The sequence below is a fragment of the Solanum lycopersicum genome, chromosome 10, assembly GCF_036512215.1.
Source record: "Solanum lycopersicum chromosome 10, SLM_r2.1".
In the NCBI taxonomy this organism is placed as follows: domain Eukaryota; kingdom Viridiplantae; phylum Streptophyta; class Magnoliopsida; order Solanales; family Solanaceae; genus Solanum; species Solanum lycopersicum.
Window position 1 is genome coordinate 24,527,370 of NC_090809.1, and position 22,780 is coordinate 24,550,149.

Consider the following 22,780-nt stretch of genomic DNA (forward strand, 5'->3'; position numbering starts at 1 on the left):
ATTATTTATTTTAAAAACTAGGGCACATGTGACGGAACCAATGACGGACTGTCGCATCTGCAATGGACCGTTGTATTTGCGATGGACCGTCGTCGGGGACTAGTTGCATCATTAATGAGCGTACCCGACTAGACCTGGTTGGGGGTAATATAAAAATTTAGTAAAATTAAAAAAAAACCACCGCTTCATTTCACCCATTTCCTTCCCTCTTTCGCCCATTTCCCTCACTTTTCAACTTCCAACTTCCTACCTCTATTCTCTATCAACTGATAGCTTCCCCAAATTCCCTAATTTTGAATATCTCCTTTCTACTGGTCGGAGTTGGCTGCTGTGGTTCTGTTCTTGATCACCAAGTACCTTCCTTGCTTGTTTTTCTCCTCTTCTTAGGTATGTGTCTCTGATCTATACCCATTTAGATAGCATTTTTGTTTTTTTATTCGTATTAGCTTATTTCTTTTTGGTGGATCTTCATTCTTTGATCCAATTTTGTCTAACCTAGGGTGAGAATCCTCAAGCTGCATTATTAAAACTCTAGAAATATGTGCTTTAGCATTGCTAGTTTGCTAGGTCTTTGGGTTAGAAACATGTAGGTTAACACTAAGAATTCCATTTGAGTCATAGGGAATGATTGTGGCACCCCCAGTTCTGTCACGGAATGACTGAATGAGACCCCGATGAAGGACTGTCGTACCCACGACAGACCGTCATAGTGTCTGTTCCAACACCCCACTGTTCGTTTTCTCTAAGTGTCCACCAACGGATACATGCGACGGACCGTCATTCCCATGATGGTCCATCATGCACAACCGTTCTTGTTGTCAAAGACCCTTTTCCTAAGGTTCTTCAACTTTTTCTAAGTGTCCTCTGACGAACATCTAAGACGGACCGTCATACCCTTGACAGTCCATCCTGCACAACCTTCATGACGGTCAGAGACCCATCTCCTGAGGGTCTCCATACTTTTTCTAAGTGTCCTCTGACGGACATCTACGACACACCGTCATACCCTCGACGGTCCATGCTGCACAACCGTCATGACGGTCAGAGACCCATCTCCTGAGGGTCTCCATACTTTTTCTAAGTGACCTCTGACGGAGATCTACGTCGGACCGTCGTTGCCACGACGGTACGTCCTGCAGACATTCATGGTTGTCAGAGACCCTTGTCCTAAGGGTCTCCCACTTTTCTAAGTGTTCTCTGACGGACATCTACGATGGACTGTCATACCCTCGACGGTCCATCCTGCACAACTGTCATGGTTGTCAAAGACCCTTGTCCTAAGGGTCTCTCACTTTTTCTAAGTATCCTCTGACAAACATGTACGACGGACCGTCATACCCTCGACGGTCCGTCCTGCACAACCGTCGTGACAATTAGAGACCTCTCTCCTAAGGGTCTCCATATTTTTTTCTAAGTAACCGACGATGGACATCAGCGATGGACCGTCATTGTCACGATGGTCCGTCCTGCTTATCCGTCATACTTGTCAGAGACTTTCTATCAGGGGTATCAATATCAACATAGTTGAAGTAAGACATGATGGAACCCATGACGGTCCGTCGTACTCACAACGAGTTGTCACCTGGTCCGTCGTGTTTCACTGTAACTGCAGAAAAGTCATTACTGCTTAGCTCTTATATTTATTTTTTGTCGTTTTTGCTCGTCTTGTTTTCTCCTTCTCGTACTAATATTGATTATTTACAATTACTATCTCTAATAGCACCAAAACAAGATCGAGTTTACGCATGTTGCCGTTCAAAGTCTGTCTCCCTGTCTTCCCGACTGATTATAGGCTATGATGATGAGCATGACCCCGAGTACGTGCCCCCAGGCACTGCCACTCCATTACGAGCTGCACGTGCTACCAGAGCTACACCCAAAAAAGTGGTGTTTGGTGTAGTCAATGCCTCCTAGTTTGATGAGGAGCGCACACTGACCGGCACACCTTCTGGGTCAGCTACACGTGAAGAAGGAGCGTCTGGATCCTTAGGAGTTTCGTGGTTATAGGAAGCCTTCGGGTCCGCCAAAGTCCCGGCCCTCGCCGCATCTATATAGTCTTCCTCGTCTGATGAGACTGACAATTCTGATTCCACTCCAGGCTCCCCGACTGGTGCTTTCACCCCGGTTGCCGAACATCCCAACCAATGGTGTGTCGACAAGAAAAATCAAGTGTATTCCGATGCCAAGTTTATAAATGATATAGGCATACTAACACGGACCCTTACACTGGAGAGACGGGTCCTTACGGAAAGTCTCCCCACCATGCCAGAGATCCACAATCTCTTCACCAGACACCGCTGGAGTGGACAGTTCGTTCTTTAGGCCGTTATAGGCATGCTGCCCCCGCCAAATAGGCCCAACTTGAGCATGTCCGAGTACGTGGCATTCAGGTCGTTATCTCTCTGCCCTCCATCCACCGGTATCTCTACGGCGAGGATGTTGATGCCAACAGGACCCCTCTCACCGCCGAGTTCAACTACCGGTGGCAAATTGTAAAAGATGGACAATTCTTGCGTGAGCCATCATTGAGAGAGACCACCAAGAGGTGGATGTCCCTGCACTTGTCTGTTGATGGAGAGGGTGGTGACTGGGTAACAGAGCCGAAGGGATCCATCAAGAAGGCTAACTTGAACATCGATGCTAAGTTCTTATGGTTGATTGTTCGCCACTGCCTTTCCCCCACGGCCGCTGATAATATAGTCAGGGATCATGTAGTTCTGATGGCGGCGATGATAGCCGGGTTTGAGGTAGACTTCGCTTGGCTTCTACAGGCGGTCATGCACGACAGAGATTTCGAAGTCACAAGTACTTACCCTTTTTCGTGCATGATATTTTCCTTATGTAGGTCCGCAGGTGTGCCCATCTGGAACATTGATAAGCTCAAGACTCCAATGGGCATTGTTGATATTGGCCTCATCAGGGATGAGGCCAATGAGTTGGCTCCACGCAGAGGGCCCCGTCTAGAGTTGCCTCCACTTGGTGAAAATTTGGCGGATACGGTAGCGCATGATCGCACGGCTACGCAGGCTGCTTCTGAAACCATTGACACTTTTGAGTCTATCCCCGGTAGTAGCACTGCCTTGAGCTCCTCTCGCTCAGCCCCTTTCCCCGCTCTGGTCCCGCTTGCTAGGGTCCAGAAACTAGAAGAAAAGATGGCTACAATTCTGCATCACATCTAGCCTTGGATGCAGAGGTCTATTGCTGAGGCAGAAGAGCGCTTGGAGCATAAAATGGTCCAGCACACAGAGAGGAAGATCGCTGAGGTTCATTAGCGCTTGGACGCTTTTGAGTTGCGGGTGCTAGCCCGGATATCCCCTCAGGTGGAAGTGTCGACACTTCAGGTTGCGATCGAGAGTCTGCGAGTGTACATTGATATGATCCTAGAGGCTAGGGTGACTGAGTCTAAGGCCCCTTCTGCAGAGCCTGCTGAGGACACAATGATGGCGGCCTTATTCGCTACTTCTGAGATTCCACCACCTCCCCCTCAAGATCATGCCAAGAGGCGCAAGGGTCGATAGGAGTATGAGGCTAGAGCACGGAAGAAGGAGCGACGTGAGATGGAGGCTGTGAGGAGAGCCTCGCTTGCTAATGAGGAGGCGCATCGGATCAGTGCTCTAGAGTCAGCTGCTGGGGCATCTAGCTCTTCAGATGTGGCGATAGCGGGAGGCACTGCTGATAGTGTTGTTGCTTATTAGGACACTATTGAGGGTTACCAGACTACACAGGTAGTGAGTTCCGGGGAACTGGACCCACCAACTTGTTGATCGTCGGCGCTTTACGCCCCACGTTTGCTTTACCTACCACTCTCGTATTTCAATTTTTTTAATGCATTGAGGACAATTGCATGTCTTTTTGTTGGGGGTGGGGTAAATGGAAAGTGAGTGCTAGGGTGAAGTTTAAGTAGCCCAATTCACTATCCTCTTTTAGGGTTTTCTTGCTTGTGTTCTTTTTTCCCAAAAGACTAATTATTTTTATTTTTGAACTGGCATGTCTATATGTTGTGTACATAGTTTAATTCGAAGCATAATGGCTAAAATGATATCCTAATGAAATGAAAATGATGCATGACTAGGCATAGCAGTTGATAAATGTGTGGCTCTAAACATGACATAGAGATACACCACTGCATGACCCTATGTCTAAAATTCGAACTAGCTGTCTGATAACATGGTAGAGTAATGAGATTTCAAGTGAGTGTGAGAAAGATTTGAATAGTCCACTATTTGTATTGAGCTAGAACTTGCCTGGATAGTCCTGCCAAAAGTAAGCTGTAATAAACAATTAGAAAGGATCATAGGCCGTTGTTCAATATAGCCAATTTTTAGCCTATTTAAAAAAACAAATGAAATTAATCCCTCTTTGATACAAATGATTTGAGCTTAAAATAGACCTTTCTTTTTCACCCCAACTGATTTTTTCTGGGAATAATGTTTTGGCCATGGTCCCTCCTTGGACATGTGCACCTCATCTAATGCAAAAAGCATAAGTTGAGGGTGGCTAATGCAGTAAACAACTTTTTCGTTGCCCTGACCCAACTTTGGGTATTATGTACTTTGACTCATGGCAAACCCATGAGTTGAGGGTGGCTTTTATGAGGAATACTCTTGAAAGTGGGGTTGAAAGAACAAAGAAAGAGAAAGAACAAAAGTAAAGTGACTCAAGAACAAGTTGAAAGAAAAGTGAAATAAAAAATACAATAAATACAAGCAAGAAAAGAAGAGAGTCACTTACACAAATGAAGAAAGAAGGGAAAATAGAAAGGTGAAAGAATATGAGAAATTGGGCAAAATAAAATGATAAAAAGTGGTATGTTTAGCCGATATGTCAAAGAGGGCAAAAAGTCACTAAAGCATACCTAAATATACCCTACTTGACCCTGAGCCTATGTTACGAGCTAAGAAAGTCTTATCGTGGTCCTAAGAGTTGTATGACAGACTTAAAGCAGTGAATATAAGGGCAAGATTATGGCAATATGTATGAATAAGTTGTGAATTTGTTATGAGAGTGAGTGTTGAAAAGTAATCCTTATACTTAAACTGAATTCATTGAGTGAAAAATGAGGATGTTGTTTTGAAGTGAGGATACTAGTTGCAATACCGAAAATATTAGCACCTAGGTGAGAAATTGAAGAGGATAGGTGTTAGTGCCTGGTGAGTCTGTGTCATGGTCTGATTCCACATAATTCAAGCCTAATAGTGATAACATGCATAAATATGATGAGACTGATCGGGATTGATAGCCAAATGATTGCGAAAGCTAAAACATGGATACTATTGTACAAAGATTTTGTAGTGAGTCACAGTGTGTCGCTTGAGGACAAAAAACGAATTTAAGTTGAGGGTGTTGATATACCGTGGTTTCACAGTATTTTTAATGCTTTTTCCTTAAGTTTAGTGTGTGTCCAAAAGCCTTTTTGTATTGATTTTTATGTAAGTTTCTCTTTATTTGCAGGAAATCTATCTAAAGATGAACCCGAAAGTTTTTGAGCAAGAAATGCAGAAAAGTTACCATGTACGGAGCTTGTGACGGTCCGACGAGCTTGTAACGGTCCATAGGTGGCATCACAGTGAAGCAACTGAAGGAAGATGGGGAAGTCTGACCTAAGTGTGGGATTGCGAAGTTTATGATGGACCGTCATAGCCACGATGGTCCGTCTTGCTGGTTCGTTGTGATGATCAGAGAGTAGTCCCAGTACCCAAATTTCAAGAAGTTTAAGTGTTATGGAACGGAGACCCTTAATGGACCGTCGTACTTGGAACGGTCCATCATACCTGTTCGTCGAGGGTAATAAAGAAAGCAGCAAAAGGATTTGTAAAGTAAAGGATGACAGAGGCCATGATGGCCCGTCGTGACTACGATGGCCCATCATGAGGTCCATCGACTCAGATGCATTTTGACAAATTTTCAGCAATCAGAGTCCTTTTATTAGGATTTTGTTTTTTATAAATAGTTGGAAAAAACCTCATTTTTGGGGTTAAACTCTTTGATGTTAGACTTTTTGTTAGTAGACTCTTGGATATTAGACTTTGTGATTGTTATAATTTTGGAGAATCTTTAGTCCTCGATTAATTTCAGTAATTAACACACTTTTTCTGGAATTGATTGTTGGTGCTTTTGTTGATTAATCAAGTGAACTTCTGGATTTTATTCTTTCTCATTGAAGTAAGTGCATGAATTCTTATATTACATATATGAATATTGTGATTATGACTATGGGTAACTAAACAACATAACTAGGGTTGTGGGAACCATGGGTGAATTATGAGAAAAAAACTAACTAAAATAACAATTCTTGAATAGCGTCTTTCATGAATTGATAATTCTTTTGCTTAGAAGTCTTTTTAACGGATGGTCAATGTTAGAACTCGCCTTAATGCTACTTGCCGGACCAAGGAGGTAGATAATAGGAAAAAGATTTAGTGTATACTATCTAATAGGATAGTATTGATTGGTACTAGGTAATAACTTAGTCAAATATCGAATATAATGCTCAATATGAAGTAAAGATAAGGGTTAGTATAGCAACACACGTAGCCGGACCAAGGTGCGGAGTGAAATTTTCTAAATATCAGACCAAGGATTTAGAAATACATAACTTATAACGTTGCATGAAGATACTAGGAAAGAATTGTTATAGTTAGAATTATCAAGTCAGCAACCTGTGGGGAACTTTTAAACCTAGCTACTTTTATTAATTGATTAAACTCCAAGATTTGATTCTTTTAGTTTGTTATTTTAATTTAGTTAGTTATTTTCATTCATTAAGAAATAAAAAAACCTTTTATTGTCTTTTGTTTTCTAAGGAAATAATTGACTAAATAATAGTAATTATAGATTGAATGATCCCAACCTCATTAGTTCGGTTCTTTACTTGATACGACCGCTTTACTTCTTATTTGAGAAATAAGTTTGAGCGTATCAATTTCCCCTAACCCAGCCATGTTTTTTTTACCAAAACCAACTCCCTTTCCTTTAAGCAAAAAGGAACCCACTAAAAGCTTCCCAAAGCGCGTTAATCCCACCAGCCACACTCTAACTCTCTTCGTGATAATAGCAAGCAATATCCCAGCAGCGATATCTACGTGTGGCGGACCGCTGGTTCTCTGTCGTTTTTCTCGGCCTGCGCAAAGCTCGTACAATCGCTCAGCTTTTGTCCGCGTTTCCAGCTGCTGTTTCGTTCTTCTTAGTGCGAGATCGAGACACGTCAGAGAAGAGACGTTTGGAATAAATCTCTGACGTGTCTCGATCAGACAAGAGTTTTGAAATTCAAATTTGGGCTGGACCTTTCTATCTGAAATTTGGTTAGTTTCCCCCCTAAATAGTGACCTAATGATACTGCTATACAAAGTCTTTTCATTCACTTACGGAGGCGGATTTTTTTCTGGTGGGAGCGGAGTTTTTAGTGGTATAATGGAAAAACCTTTATCCAAACTAGTTAGAAAGACCTACTGCTAATACTTCCAGAAAAATACAAAGATAACAGAGTTAGTAGTTTGAGATATTCTTCTAGGGTTTCTCCGTCATGGTACGTGTTTGAGTTTTCGTGGTGAAGTAATCACTCAGCTCGTCATCATCCCATTTCGCTGCACTTTTATGGTAAACTTCATCTTGATTTTATCTCGATTAGATTAATGTTTGTTTACAAGTTGAAGGTCCCACTTGACCCCCTTTGTTCGCAAAATGCTTCATTTTTAGGTTCATCATTGTTATTCGATAAAAAGGATCTTATATTGATGTTTTAGGTTTGTCAAAACAAGGAATATGCCTCCTACGTGCGATTTATGCTTGAAATTTGTTCTTTTATTCTAAGAACTTGACTCTTCCCTGTTGGTTTCTCTTTTGGTGCCAAATATTTTGTTCCAATGACCTTGTTTCTCCTTTCTTAGATGTTTATAACTTTCTATCCTTTCATATGTTTTGAAGTCAGTTGAACCAGTGGCCTTTTGGGCCTTTATTTGGTTCTAGTCTATTGTTTTCTTAGATTTTTATAGTTATTAGCTACCTCACGTCATGACACTCATCCTAGTTTTATAAGTTTAAATTTTGGTCCATCCATGTTTAACTTGGTGTTATATGAGTAAAGAGCCAACTCCTATCCTTCCATTTTTATGGCTTGTTTGTTTTGGTGTAGGATTATCTGAATCACCAATCCAAGTTCATTATTTTTTTGTATCGATCAGTTTAAATTTTTACAGTGAGGTATATGTTTAAAATTTGTTCCATGATCGACTCGTCTAGATCTGTTTTCTTTTGATTAGAGTGTTGTGTTTAGAAGTTTTCTCATAAAATTTAAGTTGGTTAGCATTTGATTTCTCTGATTACTATAATAGTTTCTCTAATCCTCATTTTTTGGTTTAGTAAGTTTTCTTGAAGTCCCTTTAGTATCAAAAAATATAAAAAATAAAATAAAATTTGTATAGGGTGCTTCTTGCATGAATATTTGCTCCCTTTGGCTCATTAATTCTATTAAAAATTGGACGCTTGGCTTGAAAGATGAATCAGTATGTGATTGGAGTTCCATAGTCTTCAATTTTGTTTTGGAATATAGTAATTTGGAGTCATTCGAAGCATGATTCTTTTTCTTGACTCTATACTCTTATGGGCATAATTCGTCTGTATTTATACCATTTTGAGCTATATCGTCTCGATTTTGGTTATAATGTGGATGTTATTGTTCGATATAACCGGTTTAAAAACTTTTGTTTTCCTTTTGGTAATTTTTGTCTGAAGCAGTTGCAATTGATCTATGTTTTTGCCATTATGTCTTCCCAGTTAGCTTACCTATGCCAAGCCCTAGTTAGTTCCCCAGGTACTTAACATATGGAAGCATAAAATATGTTCATCGCTTCTTTCCCTAGTGTTGTTTACAACCTCTCTCATCCTCGATTTCCCCTGTTATGTTATCCTATTGTAAATATTTTTTTAGTCACATTTTTCCTATTCTTTGTTCTGGATAGATATGCAATCTTTTGTTATAATCCATGTGATCGTTTAGGCGTGTTGTAATGATCATTCTTAGCATGATTGCTCCGTCCTTGTCATCTTGCACGAGTACTATTAATAGTCAGATTCTTTAGATGCATGTTGCGCTTTGTTTATTTTTGTTTTAAAGTTTGGCTATCCATAGGCTTCTCTACATTTTCTTTCAAATATGACCATGTGTCGATTGACATTTTTTACGAACTGTTGCATTTTTTTTCTTTCCAGTAAGTTAACTTACCTTTTCAAAAATTGTGATAGTTAGATTATTTATTAACCCCTTTTTTATTCACTTTGGATGTAAATGAGTTCGAGTTCATTATCAGCTCTATCATATTTTCGCATTCTGAGAGAGAGCCATCAAGGCTCAAGTTCCCGCTTCTGAGTCAACCTATCATTATGTTCGATGAAACAAGTTTTGGATTCAGAAGAATTCAAAACATGTCGAAGAGTTGATGATTTTGGCCCAAGAAGCCCAAGTTTAGTTTCTAAAACTTGTATATTGTTATTTTGGGACTTAAGCCCTTGTCTATGTTTTAGTATTTATTATTTCGCTAGTTTAGGAAAGGTATAAGTTGAGCGGGCTTAATGGCCCATAAATAAAAGGGTCCAAATACTGGTACAGGTGGACAGAATCCAGGTTTGGGACCAATTTCTCTCTTTCCCTCTTTCTCTCTCTCTCTCCCCCTCTCTCCCTTCTACTTTTCTCATATATTTATTTGTTGATTGATTGTCGCTAGTTTTAAGTTAGAGAATCTCAAATCCCCGCTAAGACGCTATCCTGTTTTAATTAAATTAAACTGATCGGGTCAAAATGAATCAAAGATAAATAAATTTTAAAACTTCAAAAAATAGAAAATTAACTCTTCACTTTTTTGAACAACTTCAAAAAAAATTGTCGCAATCTTAAGCATTTTTAGCCAAACTAAGTTAGTTACCGGATAATCACAAGTAAGCTGACGTCTAGATGCTTTCAAAATCTTCCTAAGATGTTAATCAGAATCCCCGAACCCTTTTAAAGTTTTCAAAATGATTTTTCTATTTAAGCCATTTGAAAACGTAGTTTTCTTGATCTTCCTTTAAAAATTAAGTGGCGACTGTGAAAAGTCAAAAAAACATAAAAAAATAATTTTTTTTCAAAAACGTATTAAAATAGAAATGGTGAATCTGCTGTGGATTTTGAAGGATTCTAACCTTAAAACTAATGTGTTTTGGCTATGTGAAATTAACTGATTATGTGTTTACTTATCGCTTTATTAAACTGTTGCATTTTATACCATATCATAACTCCGTCAAACGGTAATTGTTTCATTAATCACTTAAAGGACGATTATGCAGATTCGCAGTCATTCCTTCACCAAATCTTTCCCGGGGCAACCTGACTAATATAGTTGACTACTTGATATTCAACGATCGTTAACTGACCCAGCCTAAGTAATCTTCTTGGGTCACCTTTCCACTATAAATAAAATCTACTCCTAGTAAAACTAATATAGAGGGAAACCAAATCCCGAAAGTAGCGCATTAACCTAGTATGACCCAAGAGACCACCTTGAGTCCAAAACGACCCACGGTCAAAACAGACGTTCATATTTATGTGTTTGAATTTGAAGGATGTATACGTTGTTTGAAAAATCATTGTCTAATGGGGGTAATGATTAGGTTATAGTTTACTTAGGTTGAAGAAAGCGCTTTACAAGCTACTAGTCCATTCTAACACGTTGGCACCTAAACATAACCAAAAAAAATAAGAAAGAAGAAAGATCTTTCATGGAGGCATAGTTTAGGGTCTTAGTATCTCGCTTTCCCTACTATGTATCCCCATTTTGTTTACTTATCAAGTTTGTATAAATTTGGATTTTGGATCAATGGAGTATTTCAAATAATGTACACATCCTTCAAATCGGTAGGCCTACCCTTGGCACAAAAGGGTCACCTATATGTTTAGGCTGCGCAATATTTGATAATGTGTTATAACTGTTTGTGTAATTATGTTGCTATATTTGGAGATATTCTAGCTCACTCTTCATTAAATTATTTTAGAGCCCTAAGCACAAATGTCAAGTCACCATCAAAAGTGTTTCAACATATCCTTCGAATCTTTAGTTTCCCGAAAAAATTTGAACTTTATTTTTTTATTATTATTCTCAAAAAGATTCATCGCCTCAAAAAATAAATTAAAAAAAAATAAAATTCAAGTGGGTTGAACTACATAGGACCTGAATTCTCTCCCGTGAGATACGTAGGCAGCCTTACAAGGTTCAGTCCCCATTTTGAGAAATTTTGTCTTGTCCAAAGAACTTAGAGTTATCTCTCAATCCAAAAATCAAAGGACGACAATAAAAGATACCGTCTCTACTCAAGTCAACATTTTTTATTCACTAATCCAAAGTTAAGTAGACAAATTCCTGTCTATTCAATAATTTCTCTATATTGGTGAGCCAGTTTATCTCCGAATAAAGCAACTCTTATGTGTTTACTCCTATGTGTGATATCTTGTATTATCTACAATTTCCAAGCACTAACACATTTGCCCTTTGAGTTTTTTCATTTGTTTAGTATTTAGAACTGATTTGTGTTGATAAGTTGGTTGATCATCCTTATTTCACAGGATATAAGGCCCCTAAAGATTCCTTCCCCGATCAAAGTTTGCAAAAAGAAAAGCCAGTAATGGGGGATAACAATGATGAGATCAGAATAAATAATGTTAGCGTGTCTCAATTCTCCATTGCCGATTTAAATGAATTGATTATGTAGTTGATGCAATAGATTGCCTAAATGAAGGTCGAAATGCAAAGAATGCAAGATTTGTCTAATCCAATGTCATCCTTCAACCCTCCAAAAGATGGAAGAGCTCCACTCCACTTTCCTCCCCCAAGCGCGGAACAGGTTAAGAATCTACCCTCTTACCCCACTCAAAATCCTCCAACTATTGACTTAACAACCCCCAATCCCTGTCACGCTACCACCTCGTGTCAAGCACCACATCCTCCTCAGAATACCAACCTTAAAACCTTACATCTTCGTAAAACCAAAATACAAACAACGCTCAAACCTTCCCCCGTCTTCAAAACCAAAATACCAACCCTCAAACTTTCCCCCAAAATTATAAAGCCACTCAAAATACCAAGAATTCCTCCATTGCTCCACCCCTACCTTAAAAGAATACTTTACAAATCCCAATTCCAAATGAACCTTATGCCGATTGTTTTGAGCTTGATCATTATAAAGAACAAGAGCGAGAGTGGAGGTCAAAAGAAGAGACAGTCAAGCTGACTATGAAAGAAGATATCAGGAAAGCCATGAAGGAGTTGCACTATATTCCCGAAGATTATGGATATAGCTATAAGGATTTGTGCATCCATACGAATCTCGACCTCCCGAAAGGGTTCAAAGTGTCAAAATTTGACACTTTTTGAAGAGCACGAAATCCATTGGTGCACCTGAAAGCCTACTGTGACCAACTCATAGGAGTTGGAAGGAATAAAGTTTTATTAATGAGGCTTTTTAGAAGAAGTTTGAATGGAGAAGCGCTGGATTAGTTTACCTCCGATGAGATAAAACAGTGGTCTAGCTGGAATGCACTAGCCAAAGATTTCATCGAATGGTTTGACTATAATGTGGAGATTATTCCTGATCATTATTCTTTGGAGAGAATTAAGAATAAGTCCACTAAAAGTTACGTGAATATGCGTATATATGGAGGAAAGAGGCCGCTTGAGTTTGACCTCTTATGTCTGAGATGGAGATCGTTGAAGTGTTCATATGCATTGAAGAGCCAGAGTGTTATGACAGGATATCATTGAAGCAAAATTTGCAAAGATAGTCAAGGTAGGTGAGGCTATCGAAGATGGACTTAAAGATAGAAAGATTTCTCATGTTTCCACCCCTACTGAATCTTCAGGATTGTTGAAAAAAAGGATGTGTCTTCTATTAACTGTGAATCTGATGGAAAAGGACACTTCAGAAAATCCTCAACATAGAAAAGTTATCCTCGAGCTTATCAAAATTCAAATCCATCTTGTTATACCCAACCAAGTTATCAAACCCCACCACCGAATTACCATATTCCACCTCCTAATTACCAAACCACTGAGTTATCAAATTCCGCCTCTTGTTTTCCAAACTCCAGCTTCATATTACCAAAATACCAATCCATATTATCAAGATCAATCAGTTAATTGTTCAAATGTCCAATCAAGTTATTAAAATCCGCCCTCATACACCCAAAGTATCCTTCGTAGCTACATGCTCCATAATATTCCATTTTCCAAATAGAAGCACCAACTCACCAAAATCCTCCAAACTATTGTCAAGTACCTTCACACTATCGTCCTCGTCCAAATCATGAGAAGAATCCTTCTAGAGTATTCACTCCTTTGGATGAGATCCGAACATGACTTTTTGAGAGAGTGGAATCATCTGGCATTATACAGACAATTGATCGAAAAATATCAATGTCAACTCCAAGATTTATAGACCTGATCTTCACGGTGCTTAATGTTCAGGAGGTGTTGGGTATATTACTTAGGAATGTATCAACTTGAAACATAAAATTCAAGAATTTATAGACCAAAAGGTCGTCACTCTTCAGACTGCCACTCCAAGTATCAATAGTAACCTTATCTGGAATCAGGGAGTAGTAACTATTAATATAGTTGAAGTCGAAGAAGATTTGAATATAAATAAAGTTATAATGTCAGACAACTTTGAAAAGCTTGAGAAAGTTGCAGCCTCTCCAAACAAAATAGAAAATTTGAATGTGGAATCACGACACCTCATCAAGCCTTAGGTGCCAAAAAGGGTTAGAACAAGCGGAAGATCGATCATGTTTTTCAAAATTATTTCTTCACTTATATCAATCTTTTCCAATGTAAAATGGTCTAGGGGATGGAATCGAGAATTTACTCAAAGAAGGTGATATTGTGCTTGAAGAGACAATTGAGACGCCAATCATACTAAACAGCGAGCCAAATGACAAACGCCCAACTGGACATCCACTCTGCTCTTGATCCGTCGTTAGTATTGGTAGATAAAGATAATTTTTTATGTTATTTTTAAAAATTTTGGTGTGCCAAATTAGGCTCGAGACTCATCCCTTACTCTAAATTCGTCTCACTATGTTTAAAACTCCATCCTAATATTTTGAAAAAAAATAATATATATTTTTTTTCTGTCAAAGTTCTTATTTTCTTATTCAAAAAGAAAAAGCTCCTTTATTTTGGATATTCACTTTATTTTTTGATATTTTTTATTTAACGATATCTGCGTATGATTTCACTAAAAATATTTTCAAATCTTTCAATATCATGTCATGTTACAAGATGAATGAACAAAATGGGATAGATGCGGACGAGTTTGAGGACTACATTAAGAAGATCATGGTACCCAAACACGTGGTTAAGGAATTCAGACATTTCGAAAAGTCACAAAAATCCCAATTTAGAAGAGATTAGAATAGTGAATCGGGAAAATTATAAATGCGTCAAAGAAATCAAAAGTGGTGCCTATCTAACATAAGCACAAGAGAGAGAAATCATCAGTTTGCTTAGCGAGCACATCGACACATTTGTTTGATAACATTATATGGTGGAGAATGAACATTATATCTCACAAGTCATCAATCTACTCAAATGTTGTCGAAAGATATCATGTTCAAAAGCTCGATTTTTGTCTTTTCTCATAATTGCTTTTATTCGTTTGAATAGTTTATGCTTAGAATTTATCCTACGTAATGAACTATGCCTGACCTGAATTCTCATATATGAGATACGTAACCCCATTTAACCCTTTTAATGTTTCCTTTTGTAATGATCTATGTCTGACCTGAATTTTAAAGAATGACATACGTAGGTGGCCTATGTTCACCTGGGTTGATTTCTTTGTAAAATCTTTAATTCTGTTAACCTTTGAAGGGGAACTATATTTGACCTGATTCCTGCCTCAATGAGATACGTAGGCGTCACAAGGGTTCGGTCATATCTCCAATAAGATTTATGTTTCTTTTAACAATAGAAACTGAGACAAAGTTTTCGACAGGGGCTTAAAAATATTTTGAGAAGAAGATTTTTTTTCTCAACTAGTCAAGACTGAAGTCACTTTGAAATTTGCAACTGGAACAAAATTTTTGAGAGGCTCTCAAAAATTCCACGATTTACTCACTGCAAGTTATAGATAAGCCAAGACAGTTAACTAGGGCAGAAATTTTTAGGATGACCACAAAATTTCAACAGGGTTTATCGACAGTCTAGTGTGACTTTGATTACTTCCCAGTGAATAATCAGATAGAACTTCAAGCATCAAACTAAAAGAAGTTCGCTAAGACCAACGTGACATGATACCTGGCAGTAACTTTTTTTAAAAATTGTATTTTTCAAAAATTTATTTTTCTTAAGATTTTCCCTTTATGTTTCATTTGTTTTGGCATAAAATGTGTTGTCTTATCTATCAAAAGTCGGGAGATCAGGAAATCAACCGGAGATTGCAAGACTAGGACAAGACAACCAAAGAAATCAACACAGATCAGTTCACTTTAAAACTAATGATTTTTCTATGGACACAGGTCTATAGATTTAATCTAAAATCAACCAATTCCTCCAATCGACTAATACAGAAAAGTCAAGGGGGATAAGAACCCCCCAAAATTTATAATTTTTCAGCGGATGCAGAAAATTTTCTATTTGGCTTATATCAAAGATTTGGGGACATATTTCATTCAATTTCCAACAACATAAAGTCTGCCAATTCCTCCAATCGACAAATACAGAGAAGTCAAGGGGGAGAAGAGCCCCCCAAAATTTATAATTTTTCAGCGGATGTAGGATATATTCTATATGGCTTATATCAAAGATTTGAGTACATATTTCATTAAATTTCCAACAACATGAAGTCTATAAATGAACGTCCAACTATATTCAAGGATGAAACAAATGAAAACCTCGAGGAAAGATATTTTATGATTTTTCATCAACTAAGAAGTACTTGAAGGGCGTTATCCGCATTATTTCATCAGGCATGATATTATTACCACTAAGAAAGTCATATATAAGGTATTGTCAAAAGAGATAATACCACTGCTCTGAGGATCATTTTCATTTGTATTGTCGATTGAGACGATACTGTCACTCAGAAGATACCCAGAATATCACTTATGTTGCTCGATGAAATATCATCCTTGCTCGGTATCGATAGACATCATCCTATCGATGGATAAACATCGTCCAATCAACGGATATTCATTAGCGTTATCCTACCAACGGATCATTATTATTATCCTACCAATGGATCAACATTATCCTACCAATGGATCGACATAATCCTACCAATGGATTAATATCATCCTACCGACGGGTATTCATTATCATTATCCTACCAATGGATCAACATCATCCCACCGATGGATATTCAGTATCATTATCCTACCAATGGATCCACATCATCCCACCGATGGATATTCATTATCATTATCCTATCAATGGATCAACATTATCCTATCAATGGATCGACATAATTCTACTAATGGATAAATATCATCCTACCGATGGATACTTATTATCATTATCCTACCAATAGATCAATATTATACTATCAATGGATCATTATAATTATCCTACCAATGGATCAACATCATCCCACCGATGTATATTCATTAGAGTTATCCTACCAATGGATCAACATTATCCTACCAATGAATCAACATAGTCCTACCAATGGATAAATATCATCCTACCGACGGATATTCTTTATCATTATCCTACCAATGGATCAATATTATCCTATCAATGGATCATTATCATTATCCTACCAATGTATAAACATCATCTGAACGACAGGTATTTATCATCATTATCCTATCAATGTATTTACATTACCCTATCGATGGATAAACAACATCATCCTATCATTATCGTCATACTATAAATGTTGAATCTTTTATTTTATTCATGGAGCATCAACATCATCATCCTATCGATGGAGCAACATCATCATCTTATCAATGAAGAATCATTTATCCTGTCAATAGAGAATCAACATCATCTCACCAACGGATATTCATTATTATTATTCCTACCAATGGATCAATATCATACCACCGAGGGATAATTATTAGCATTATCCGGACAATGGATCATGAGTATTATCATATCGATGGATCTTTATTATCATCATCATATCATGTATTAGAATTATCCTACCAATGGATCAACATCATGCTACTGATGCACCATTGTCATCTTACTAGTGAAGAATCATCATCATTATTTTCATTTGCAAGAATGTCATCAAGAGAGTCATCAACATATTACATCAGTATATATTTTATTACTTCGACATCAAATGAAGAGTACATTGAATATTATATTGCAAACATAAGACATAAGCTTTATTTTCTTTGCGTCAAACACAACGGAGTTGACGTTAAATATTGAAGGAGAGTGACTCAGTGTCAACATGGTAAAATACATTATCTCTCCATTTGAATTACATTTTTATGCTAATGAGTTTTATCTAAGTCTCTGTCGAGAGCATCAGGAAGAATAAATTCTCCAAAAGAAACCACAGTTGCGGACAACATCAAAAGAAATGCAGCACAACGTGGAACTTTTCTTGGCAACGAACTTGGACATAGTCCAAAGAGGAGTGTCAAACTTTTAGGACATGAGCAGAGGAGCGAATTCCACCATAATAAAACCACACCCCTATGATAAGGCATGTGGGTTTTTCTTTAGATTTCTTGTCTCAGCCTCTCATACAGAAAGTTTCCAGTCCAAGTGCCAATACACTAAGAGCTTTTGAAATTATGTCCGTGTAAGCTCTTACCTATGGATGTGAAGAGCTCCCCTTTCATGGATATGAGGTTGCAAGCCTCCTTTTCATACTCGATTTGATTTGTCGCTTGTGCATAACTGAAGGTTATCTAACATAATAGATTCCTCAATCGATCGAATCGAACTACAGATAGCCTGATTCTTAAGAATTAAGGATATGTAGGCAAATCAATGTCGAAAACTCAGTTGTATCCCAACATTCACTCTTAAATCCTATTCCCGAGCACTGCAGTCCCTTCATAATCTGGTATCGAGATGACTCTTGAAATCTTTAAATATCGTGCATTAAATTATACATATTGAACTACGAGTGGCCGAATTCTCGTATAGCATGAGATATATAGGAAACCCATTTCTGGAGTTCAGACATAATTCCTAAAGTCCGTACAAAAAACCCTTTCCTAAAAGATGAAGATGAGGTCGGTCAAATTTGGCTTGGTCAATTTCATTTTTCTCAGATTTCTTGCACCAATCCAAGTAAAATGAGGGACAGTTGTTGACACCTAATTTTGACCCTCCCGATAATAATTGATTTTCGAGCTTCTCCAATTTCAAACGATCTAATATAATTAGTTTTATAAAGTTATAAGAAGAATATAAAAGTTTACTAATTATTATTAATGAGTTTTGGTGCCTTTAATATTTTCAGTAATTTATGTCTTATATAATTTCATACAGAATCGACATATGTTCTAACAATCCAATCAAAACTATTTTATTTTTAATTAAATATTTTAGTTATTAGTTTAGTTATATGATAATTTACATTTTAAATTAACTATGACTACATCGATTATTTTATTTCGTTAAGATTAAGAAGCTCGTAAATTAATTAATCTTGTATAAATTTTGATCGTCGTGGTCTTTGATTGAGTAGAATTTTTCTGTCAACTTTCCTTTAAATTCACTTGAAACCAAGTTTGGTCCACTTTAAACCAACCCAATTTCCCCAAGGCCCAACAATTGCAATTAACTCCAACCCACTTTTATATTTCCCCTGACTCAGCCCACATTTTTTTACCCAACCCAAACCCCTTTCCCCTTCAACAAAAGAACCTAGCAACAGCTTCCCAAAGTGCGTTAATTCCAGCAGCCACGCTCTAATGCGCTTTGCGATAATAGCGAGCAAGATTTCAGCAGTGACATCTGTGCATGGCAGACCACTGGTTCTCTATCGCCTTCCTCAGCCTGTGCAAAGCTCATTCCATCAAGCAGCTTTTGTCCACGTTTCCAGCTATTATTTCGTTCTCCCTAGTGAAAGATCGAGACACGTCGGAGCAAAGATGTTTGTGATCGATCCCAGGCGTCCATTTTTCCTCTTCTAGCTTGAGGTCAAAATTTTCCGAAAAGGATTTTTGATCAAAAATTGGACAAGAGTTTTGTAATTCAAATTTGGGGTGGGCCTTTCCCATCTGAAATTTAGTCAGTTTCCCCCCTAAATAGTGACCTAATGCTAATTCTATAAAAACTCTTTTCATTCATCGAAGGAGGGGGATCTTTGTAGAACGGAAAAAGCTTTACCAAACTAGTTAGATAGACCTACTACTAATACTTCCAAAAAAAATACAAAGATAACAGAGTTAGTAGTTTGAGGGCAATATTCTGCTTGGATTTCTCCGTCATGGTACGTGTTTGAGTTTTCGTGGTGAAGTAATCGCTCAGCTCGTCGTCGTTCCATTTTGCTGCACTTTTAATGATAAACTTCATCTCAATTAGATTAATATTTGTTTACAAGTTGAAGGTCCCAATTGAACCCCTTTGTTCTCTTAAATGCTTCATTTTTAGGTTCACCTTTGTTATTCGATAAAAAGGATCTTATACTGATGTTTTAGGTTGGTCAAAACAAGAAATATGCCTCGTACATGCGATTTATGCTTGAAATTTCTTCTTTTATTCTAAGAACTTGACTCTTCCCTATTGGTTTCTCTTTTTGTGCCAAATATTTTGTTCAAAAATGACCTTGTTTCTCCTTCCTTAGATGTTTATTACTTTCTATCCTTTCATATGTTTTGAAGTCAGTTTAATCAGTGGCCTCTTGAGACTTTATTTGTTTCTAGTCTATTGTTCTCTTAGAGTTTTATAGTTATTAGCTACCTCACCTCATGACACTTATCCTGGTTTCATAAGTTTAGATTTTGGTCCATCCATGTTTAACTTAGTGTTATATGAGTAAAGAGCAAACTCATGTCCTTCCATGTTTATGACTTGTTTGTTTTGGTGTGGGATTATCTGAATCATTGATCCAAGTTCATTTTTTTTGTATCGATCAGTTTAGATTTTGACAGTGAGGTATATGCTTAAAATTTTTTCCATGATTGACTCGTCTAAATCTGTTTTCTTTTGATAAAGTTGTTGTGTTTAGAATATTTTGCATTAAAATTTAAGTTTGTTAGCATTTGATTTCTCTGAATACTGTAATAGTTTCTCTAATCCTCATTTTTGGTTTAGTAAGTTTGCTTCAAGTCCCTTTTATATAACAAAATATATTAAAAAAATAAAATAGAATATGCATAAGGTGCTGCTTGCGCAAATCTTTTCTCCCTTTGGATCATTAATTCTATTAAAAATTGAACCCTTGGTTTGCGAGTTGAATCAGAATGTGACTGGAGTTCTCTAGTCTTTGTTTTTGTTTAGAATATAGTCATTTGGAGTCATTCGAAGCATGATTTTTTTTCTTAACTCTATACTCTTATGGGCATAATTCATCGGTATTTATACCCGTATGAGATATATCATCTCGACTTTTGTTATAATGTGGATGTTATTGTTAGATATTACGGCCTTTTAAAACTTTTGTTTTTCTTTTGGTAATTTTTGCCTGAAGCAATTCCAATTGATCTATGTTTTTGCTATTATGTGTTCCCAGTTACCTTGCCTATGCCAAGCTCTAGTTATTTCCCCACGTAATTAAATTTTGGAAGAACAAAATATGTTCATCGCTTATTTCGCGGATTGTTGTTTACAGCCCCTCTCATCCTCTATTTCCCTTGTTATTTTATCCTATTGTAAATATTTTTTTAGTCATATTTTGCCAATTCTTTGTTTTGGATAGATATGCAATCTTATGTTATAATCCATGCCATCGTTTAGGCGTGCTGTAATGATCATTCTTAGATTGATTTCTCCATCCTTGTCATCTTGCATGGGTACTATTAATAGTCAAATTCTTTAGATTCATGTTGCACTTTGTTTATTTTTCTTTTAAAGTTTGGCCATCCATATGCTTCTATATGTATTCTTTCAAATATGACCATGTGTTAATTTACATTTTCTACGAATTGTTGCATTTTTTTTCTTTCTAGTAAGTTAAATTACCTTTTCCTATATTGCGATAGTTAGATTATTTATTAACCCCTTTTTATTCATATTGCATTTTTTTTCTTTCTAGTAAGTTAACTTACCTTTTCCTATATTGCGATAGTTAGATTATTTATTAACCCTTTTTTATTCACGTTGCATGTAAATGAGTTCGAGTTCATTATGAGCTTTATCATCTTTTCGCATTCTGAGAAAGATCCATCAAGGCTTAAGTTCTCGCTTTTGAGTCAACTGATCATTATATTCGATGAAACAAGTTTTGGAGTCAAAAGAATTCAAAACATGTCAATGAGTTGAAGATTTTGGGCCAAAAAGCCTAAGTTTATTTTCTAAAATTAGTATATTGTTATTTTGGGGCTTAAGCCCATGTATATGTTTTAGTATTATTATTTCGCTATTTTAGGACAGGTACAAATCGAGCATGCCTAGAGTACCACAAACAAAAGGGTCCAAATACCGATCCAGGTGGATAGAACCCGAGTTTGGGCCCAATCTCTCTCTTTTCTCTCTCTCTCTCTCTCTCTCTCTCTCTCCCTCCCTTTCTAATTTTCCCATATATTTATTTGTTGATTGATTGTCACTAGTTTTAAGTTATAGAATCTCATATCAACGCTAAGACGCTATCCTGTTTAAATAAAATCAAATCGGGTTAAAATGAATCAAAGATAAATAAATTTTAAAACTTTAAAAACTAGAAAATTAGTTCACTTTTTAAAACAACTTTAAATAATTTTTGTCGCAATCTTAAGTTAAGCATTTTTAGCCAAACTAAGTTAGTTACCGGATAACCGAAAGTAAGCGGACATCTTAGGTGCTTTCAAAACCTTCCTAAGACGTTAATAAGAATCTCCGAACCCCTTTAAAGTTTTCAAAATGATTTTTCTGTTTAAGTCTTTTGAAAACATAGTTTTCTTGATTTTTCTTTAAAAGTTAAGTGGTGACTCTAAAAATTCAAAAAACATATAAATATTAATATTTTTCCAAAAACGTATTAAAAAAAACAAGAATCATCTCTATATGACCCAAGTTTGCTCCATCAGTCTACCAGAACCTATGTCACTAAATGTCACATCGGGGCAAAAATAATATTATCTATCGGCTCTGAACAATCGTGATTCTATTGAATCACTAGTCTAAGTCTTGACTAAGGCCAAACATTCTCCAATATAACTCATAAGTCAAAATCAGGCCAAACAAAGAAGAAATGATGATCAACTATAACAATTCAAGTACCCGTTGAACCTGGAGATAACGTTAAAATGAATTTTATCGAACATAGCATGTTAATCTAGTTACCCACCCCAATACTCATGCAAATCCATATACTCTCACACATTCAGACTCGATCTAAAAGAAAAGGGAAGTCGTTGCATACTTGTAGGTCGCACACGCGCTCCAAACTACTCTGCTAGAGCTTTTCCTTTATGAACGGCCTCAAATCGCTGCCACATTGTCAAAAACAAATTCACAACGTTGTTACGGTAATTTAGACACTAAATTTGTTAGAAACTGAGGCAAACCAATTTCTGGGCCAAAACTAGAAAAAGTGGGACTTGCACCAAAATTTTTTGAATTAACCTCAAAACATGTTCTAAATAGCTCCCCAAACTTGTGTTCCAAATTGGAACAAAGGTCGGATCGAAACAGTCCCTACA